The following is a 7347-nucleotide window of genomic DNA, read 5'->3' as shown; positions in this document are numbered from 1 at the left end:
GTGTTAGCTATATTCAACATTGCATAACTTTCTTTATTTGATACATGCAATTTAAGGACGAATCCCTTTAGGAGGGAGGGAATTATAGGAATCAATGGACGTCAAAATCCAACATGTAGTACCTTTGATTCATTATAGGGTATTAGAGAACCAATAATTAGATCTAAAGCTAAGAGGATGAGAAAAGTCCTAAATTCATTAATTAGGAATATTCTAAATGATCAAGAAGTCTTGAAGGTAAATGGAGTTCTAAAAGATCAAAGAAAGACTCGTAGTATATTAGGCCTAAGCCAAGATACTCATGCCTATGAGTCCAAATTAGTTTAGTTATTATTTTCTTCTTAAATTTAGAAAATTAGTTTATCTTATTTTTATTCTAAATTTAAGTTTAGGAAAATTAGTTTACTTTGTTTTAGTTTAAATAAGGATATAATATATCCATTAAGGATATGATCTATCCATTTGAAATCCTAAATTAACTAGAATTGTGTCATTTAGGTTTTTAAAAATCTATTTAAACAGTTAATGCATTTTTATTTTTCATACTTTTATTTGAATTTATGAATTAAAAAATTTTGAGGCTATTTTGATTAGTGTTGTTCTTCGTGAGATAACACATTGTGGGATTTTAAATTATTGTGAGCTATCATTTGGTTGCCCTGTATCAAGTTTGAAGATGATAACATGCATATTAGTTTTATTCTCCTTTAGGTAGTGGCATATGGATCGTAGTTGGATGAATGCTAACAAACAAGTGATGTGTATGATAATGGGGTGAAGGAGTTTTTGAAATTTGCTAAGAAAAATGTCGTTAATAATAGTGGAAAGTTTTATTGTCCTTGTGTAAATTGCTTGAATGAGAATAGACTAAGTGTTGTTGAGATAAGAGAATACTCAATTTGAAATGGGATTTGCAAAAAAAATGATAATATGGTGAATGATTAGAAAATTATAGTGATACATCTCAATATGTGGAAGCTGATCATAATCTTGATAATAACGTAGATATGGATGAAGATTGGTTAAAGGATATGATTCGTAATTTAGGTATGAATTTTAAAAAGATACATGCATGCCTTAATGATTGTGTGTTGTATAGAGAAGAGCTTGAAGGGGAAGAGAAGTGTCTAAAATGTAAGGCACCATGATATAGAGAGAAGGGGCTCCTATAGTAGTCTTATGATATCTTTTGATTATGCCAAGGTTCAAGTCCTTATTTGCAAATATTAATGATACGAAAAACTTAAGGTGGCATGTAGATAAGAGGATATTCGATAAAAAACTTTAACATCTAGCCGATTCTTCTCAATGGAAGAAAATTGATCAGTTGTTTGCTGAATTTGGCAATGAACCAAGGAACCTTAGGCTTGAACTTTCTACTGATGAAATGAATTCTTACAGTAGCTTAGAAGTATACATATCTCATGGCCTATTCTTTTAGTGATTTATAACCTATCACCTTAGCCATGTATGAAATGAAAATATATAATGTTATCCATGTTGATTTCAAGACCAAAACAACCTAGAAATGACATTGATATTTACTAAAAACCTTTGATTGAAGACTTGAAAGAGCTGTGGGAGATAGGTGTTGATGTGTTTAATGCAAATCGGAAGAAGAATTTTAAGTTTCGTGCTATGATCTTTTGTACTATAAATGACTTTCCTGCATATGAGAATTTGTCTTGGTACAGTGTCAAGGGTCACAAAGTATGTCTAATTTATGAAAAAGGCACATGCAACCATCAACTTGAACATAGAAGAAACACAGTTTACCTTGACCATTAGAGATTTCTTAGATGAGATCACCCTTATCATAAATTAAAAAAAGCTTTTCATGTCCATCATATGGAAAAAATATGTGTAATAATATTATTGAAACACTTTTGAACATGCTAGGCAAGACCAAAGATAGTATGAATGCAAGATTATATTTAAAAGAAATAAGAATATGAGAGGACTTATACCCGAGATTAGAAGGTAAGCAGCCTTGTTGTCCTCCAACCTTTCATACATTGTCCAAGGTAGAGAAAATAAGTTTTTATGAGTGTTTACATATGATCAAAGTGCCATTAGTGTATTCTTCAAATATTAATAAGCTTGTGTTGATGAAAGAGTTCAAATTGGTAGGTTTAAAGTCTTATGATTGTCATGTCTTAATAAAATAATTTTTACTAGTGGCCATTCGAGATATATTGAAAGAAAATTTGAGGCACACAATAACTAGACTTTGCTTTTTCTTTAATGCGATATGCAGTAAAGTTATTGATCACCTTAAATTAAATGAGTTGGAATAAGAAGCTTGTATTATCTTATGTCAATTTGAGATGCATTTTCCTCCTTCATTTTTTGACATTATGATATATTTAATAGTTCATATAGTGAGGGAGGTAAAAATGTGTGGCCCTACCTACTTATGATAGATGTACCCAATTAAGAGATGACAACATTGAACAGGTATGTGAAGAATCCTTACTACCTTAAAGTATCTATGATTTAAAAATATGTTGCTGTAGAAGTTATAGAATTTTATTCTTATTACTTATCAAATACAGAATCAATTGGACTTCCTAAATCTAGTTAGGAGAGGAGACAGTTAGGTCAAGACACACATGGAGTATTAGTAAAGAGTATGAATTGTGATGAAGTGTAAGAAGTACATTTATATATCTTAAATAATCTTGATAAAGTTTGAAGTTACATAGATACATATAAAGAACTTTTAAGGGTAGAATGCAATTGATTGAGAATAACTGAACAAAGGTTCTTGAAAGAGCATAATAGGACTTTTGCAAATTGGTTCAAATAAAAAGTCTTAAATGAAAATAACATTTCTACAATGATTAAATAGTTAGCAAAAGGTCTTAATGTGGATGTGATATGCTGGAATGAATATGATATTAATGGGTATTTCTTCTATACAAAGTCTCTTGATGAGAAGAGTACTGTGCAAAATAGTAGAGTTACAATAGGGTATGAAGTTGTGCATTTCTCAAGTAAGAAAGATAACAATCCAAAAATGGAATCCATGCCTTATTTTAGGATTATTAAAGAGATTTGAGAGGTTAACTATACAAAATTTAGAGTTCCTATTTTCAAATGTAAGTGAGTTGACATCAATGATGTTCAAGAGGATAAGTTAAGATTTATATTGGTTGATTTTAAAAGACTAACTTATGGGTAGAAGCCGTTTATTATGGTAGATGAAGCAAAACAAGTTTTTCTATGTCATTAATCTAGCAAATAAAATTTGGTCAATAGCTCTTGAAGGAAAAAAAAGGTGATTAATAGTGATGACAATAATGAAACAGGCTTCAATATTTCTAAAACTCTTACTTTCTCATCAAGACTACCTAATTTGAATGTAGATGCGATAGATAATAAACATGCCATACGAAGTAATCACCATGAAGAAATATGGGATAATATCTCTATATGAATTTAATTTTGAAATTAATGTTAATTTTCTAACTTTGAATTATGTTTTATTTACAATTCTTTGTGTTTTAGTTATTTTTGTATTGTTTGAATTATATTTTTTTACAATTCTTTACATTTTATTTAGGAACATGGAGAAGAATTAGAGTGGGCCTATTAACAGTGCTTAGAGCCAGTCGTTGCAGAGGTTACTTCAAGCCAGCTGACTATAAAGGTTGCTCATAGCAGTGATAGTGATCCTAATAAGAGCTAGTCAGTAAGGAGGGGTAGACAAGGTACAAATTGAGAGAGCTAATCTTGAGTAGGACTATTGACCACAGATTACTAATTCAGTTTGACTGGCAATGGAAACCGTAAGAGCTAAATAAGGCCAAGTTTGCCAGCTACCTTGAGCTCTTGTCACATAACAAGCATATTATTTTGTTTGAAGATTGGCTTGATATGCCAAAACATGTAAAGAAATAAATTTGGAAAAGCATTCAAGTATATTATTGTAAATTTGTAAATATCTATAATTATTACGTGTAAAATACTACCTATTATTAATTGCAACTTACCTATGATGTTTCAAATGATAAAGCATATTGGAGACAATTGCTAAAATATTATGAGAATGTTGGAGAGATTTCAAGGCTGACTTAGTAAGGAAATTTATCCATGTCAAGTTGAACAAAGATCAACCTTGTTCCTAATCCTCTTGAGATATACCAGTTTCTAGATGAACAAACTTGGTAAGAATTCTACAAGATTTAGACTTCTAAAAAAGCTTGGTTAGTCAATTTTTAATTGATTTATTTGTAGTAATTTAATTCAATTGATTGTATTAATTTGTTAATTTCTTAATAATTAATAGGAGAAATGGGCAAAAGGTCAAGAAATTGCTTAAAGAAATGAATTCCCCTACATAAGGTCTCGTGGGGGTTATGATCGTGTTGATGATATCTTGATAGATGAGAAGTTGAAGAAGAGAGAAGAAGAAGCTCAATCTATGTATGATCCTTTTATTCTCTTATCCCCACCATTGCCTATCTTTCATGAGGATAAATGGAGATATGATCATCAATACAAGAAATGAGGGTATATATGCAAGAGGGCACGCGAGATTGTTGAAGGAATTGTAAGTATTATTTAATTTTGTTATTCAATTAGTCATATTTTTTGTGATGATTTTAGTTTTGTTTGTTATAGGAGGCTTTTAAGGAACAATGATCTCAAGGATCCTTTATTCTAGAGCGTAGAAATGACATCTTGATAGTTGTTATAAGAAACCAGAGCATTTTGGGTGCATTAAAAGGTGTTGGATTTGGTATGGAAATTAGAGATTATTTTGGAGCATTTACACGCCTTAACAGCTCGAGTGTTATTACAAGAGAGGAGCTAGAAATTGTAATGACAAATATAAGGCAACAAGCAATAAAGGATGTTGAAGCTTCATTTGAAGCTCAATTGGAAGCCTGCTTGGAAGCTCGGCTTGCAAAAATGAAAGAGGAGATGCTGACCTTTAAGAACTCGTGATAAGAGATAACTACTGATGCACCTCAAATGTAGTCTTCTAGATTTCACAGCACGAAAGAGATTAATGTTCTTAGAAGTGTGTCAGAGGGTCTTTCAGTTAGAAATATCGATAAGTTATGTGAGCTATATCTAGAGGACCTTGATTGATGTTTGGTCACTCTTGGTAGCATTCACACTTTGGAACAAACTGTCCACCACAAGTAAATGCAGTAAGATCAAGTGAGAGTAGTGGTAGAAAATGTAAAAGTACCAAAGGTGCTTGTCCTATTCCCTACTGATGAGGTCAAGACTGTGTCTGAAGTTGTTGATACTTTTATCATGTAGCTTAAGAGACTTGTGAGTATGGTTTAAGCTATAATATGTTTTACAAATATTTCATGCATTTTAGTAAATATTTCTTTCTTATCATGTTTTCTTATTAACTATCTCTTGCCTTTTCAGCTTCCTTCGCCAAATATTCTCCTGTCAAAACTTTCACAACCCCCGTTGCAACTATTGCCACCACAGTTAACTCCTCTCTGACAAATAATTTACTAACCTATGATAAATCATTCAAAGAAAAAACATTTGTAAAGGAAAAGCATTTGATAATTTCACTTTGTGTGTGTATTAGCAAGTTTTACTTGTCAATTTACAAAATCATTTGCAAGCATATCTGAACATGTAAGTTGACTTGTTAAAAACTATTCAATTCAATTTTTTATGGATATATTAGTTATAAATCTTGTGATTTTAATTATAGGATAATGAAAACATATCAAACAATAGTCCTGTAAAAGTATGCACATAAACTTAAGGATTCTACATGAATCAAGCCAAAGGTAAGTGCAATTAACATTTTATTAATCTATTCAATTATTAAGATTAATTCCTAATTTCTTATATATATTTTTTCATATAGAGTCGTAGGTGACCATAGAAGATTGGTTTTTGTGACTTATATATAATAAGACACATGCTCAACATTATCATATTATGAATGACTGAATTTACTAATGAGATAAATATATCTTTGAAAAGCTAATTTTATTGTTATTTGAATTAATTAGTTAATATTTTAATTACAATTTTATAATTTACTTTAGATGTTTGACATGATGGATTCATTTTTTGAGGAAGAAATTGATGACATCCTCATACATTAGGCATAATATTTTGCAAATGGTATGTGAGGTTTATGTAGCTTTTTAAAAAATTGTATAGACAATTTTGAGCTTTATGTAGTTTCTATAAAATTTTATATTGAAATTTAAATTGTTTAAATGTATTAGAATTGGCTGACTGGTGATAAATTATACAACCCATTTTGATATGCAAAAATTAGGGGAATGAGTAGAAACAAATTTATTGTTTTTTTAAAAAATAACTTTTAATAGTGGTTAAGATAATAACAACTATTAAAAATGCTATTTTTAACAGCAATTATTAATATACCCGCTGTTAAAAGTGAGACTTTTAATAACGATTGTTATGATACTTGCTATTAAAAGTCACCTTTTTTTCCACAAAAATTAAATAATGGCCAACTTTTAACAATGGACTTGGAATTGCTATTGAAAATTAATTTTCAACTTCCATTGGACAACTATTGTTGAAAGTCATAGACTTTTAATATTCCCTAAAACAACAATAATTCTATAATTACTGTTAAAAGTATTTTTTATGCGTTATTAAAAGCCTATCATATAATAGTGTCTTATAATTTTTGGTTTTTATAGCAATTAGCTAATAAAAGTAATGCTTTACTTTAATTGGGTTAATTAGGATATTTGGTCATTGAAAGATATTCTTAATTATTTTTTACTTTTGGATTATCACAACTAAATTTTAGGATAATTAAAATGGTAAAGAAATGGTTATGAAACAATTAGAGTATCATAACTCTAGGACACTCAAATTTGTTTTCTTAAAAGTCCATTTGTGGATTGTCAACTCTGACACGCTCTCATCTGAGGTCACCTTCCAATGATTGCCAACTCTATATTATCAAAAAAATTCAGAAATTTTTTAATATTTTGAAACCAATCTTTTATGTTTATCGGTCAAAATTTTAGATTTACAAGTCAATTATGCGTTTTTCATCTTCTGCACTAGTTCATAAAGATAAGATATTCTTTTTAAATTTTTTCTACCATTTTTACAACTAATTTAATAAAATTAAAATTTTATTTTTTAAAAAGTTAAAACCATCAACATTTTCTCAAATAATAATTATTAAAAAAAGTCAAATCCCCTGAAAAAATGGATTTCATTCTTAAAAGTCAAATCTCCCGGCCTTTCATCATCATTTGACTCAGAACAGTGACAAAATTAAATTAAATTATTTCTTAAGACGAAGAAATTTGCTCCACCCAATCTATCCTTTACAAGTCAATTATTATCTTTTATATTTAC

The sequence above is a fragment of the Prosopis cineraria genome, unplaced genomic scaffold (genome assembly GCF_029017545.1).
Source record: "Prosopis cineraria cultivar Desert tree isolate PC_DT_omini unplaced genomic scaffold, ASM2901754v1 PC4, whole genome shotgun sequence".
NCBI lineage: Eukaryota > Viridiplantae > Streptophyta > Magnoliopsida > Fabales > Fabaceae > Prosopis > Prosopis cineraria.
Note: the sequence above shows the minus strand (reverse complement) of the source record.